Raw genomic sequence first — 1,447 nt, 5'->3', positions numbered from 1 at the left:
GGGGGGCGCCCCCTGCCGTGCCCGCTTCCTCCTCCACATCGGATCCTGCAGAACTGCTGGACGATGCCAGCTGGAGGTCAGGAATCCCCTGCCAGGAGCTGGAACCAGAAGAGCTGGAGCTGGGCGGGTGAGGGCTGGGGGAGCTGGAGGGTCGGACAGTGTAGGGATGGGCACACTTGGGTTCTCGCTGTGGGGCTGCACACATTTTCTGCATCGCTTGCCCAGTCACATGGGTCCCCTTGCTGCTCTCGGGCACTCAGGGAATACTAAACGCAGGAGCGAGTTCTCTCGGCAGTTGGGTTTGGTCCCCGTTGTTCCATCTGCATGTTGACAGGGACAGGCCCCATGCTGAGAACTTCTCAAGGACATCCTCAAAACTCCAGCATCTGGGCCTCCAAGTCAAGTCAACCTGCACGTGGACAGATGGTCCCCATGGTTCCAGGGTTCAAAGGTGGGAGCCCCGCATCGCTTGGGGCAGTTGACAGGCTCCCAAGGGAAGATGAAAAGCAGCATGAAGATTCCGGGCTGGCACCTTCTGTGGGGGAGCAGGGGCTGGACACAGTCACCTTTGGCGTCTGGCTTTGGCTGGAGCAAGTAAAGCCCATTGGGAAGCCCAGGGTGTGCTCAGGGCTGTTGGGGCACTGGTGAAGTAGCCCTGCGCTGGGTGTGAAGAAATTCTGTGGCCACAGAGAACCAGAGAGCTCTCCCTCGTTTGACTACATGCAGGGGAAGGGAGGAGAGCGTCCCTCAGGCTGGAAGGGACCTTGGGAAGTGTCTCGACCAAGCTCCTGCTCAAAGCAGGGCCAGACCAGATGACTCAGGGCTTTATTCCTCACGTCTTGGTCACTTTTGGGGATAGGGCCAGGGAACCCTCCCGGGGAAAAAAGCTTCCAGCACTGCCATGACTGTCCTCCTGCTGGAAAATCTCCCTATCTCGAGCTTTAGGGTCTCTTGTTTCAGCCCACTGCCTGTTGTCCTCATCTCCTGGACATGAGCCTGACGCCAGCTTCCTGGGAACTGTGCCGTGCTGCTACATGTGCCCCTCCAGAACTTCTCTTCTCCAGGTGGATCAAGCCAAGCTCTCGAAGGCCCTTCTCACAAGACCTAAATGTTCTCCCACCCTCATGGCCTCCATGGCGCCACATTGAACTGGCTCCAGTTTCTCCAAGTCTCTCTGGGAGGGTGGGATGTCCAAAGCTAGGGGAGGGTTCTGGGTATGGTGTAAAAGCGCTGAGCAGACCAGCCGTGCTCCTGCTCATGCAGCACAAGGTGCTGTTGGCCTCTTTGCTGATGGCTCATGTCTTACCAAACGGAAGCCCAGGAGCACAAGGGCTTTTCCGCAGCACTGCTGTGCCCCTGGGCAGTCGTGGTTATTTTTCTTTTTGGTTTTGATATCAGCAGTTTTATCTTCTCACCGTCTGTTACGGGTTGAGGGTCCGAGGTATCC

The sequence above is a fragment of the Buceros rhinoceros genome, unplaced genomic scaffold (assembly GCF_000710305.1).
Source record: "Buceros rhinoceros silvestris isolate BGI_N320 unplaced genomic scaffold, ASM71030v1 scaffold25632, whole genome shotgun sequence".
Classification (NCBI taxonomy): domain Eukaryota; kingdom Metazoa; phylum Chordata; class Aves; order Bucerotiformes; family Bucerotidae; genus Buceros; species Buceros rhinoceros.
The sequence above is the reverse complement of the archived record's forward strand: the minus strand, read 5'-3'. Positions refer to the sequence as shown.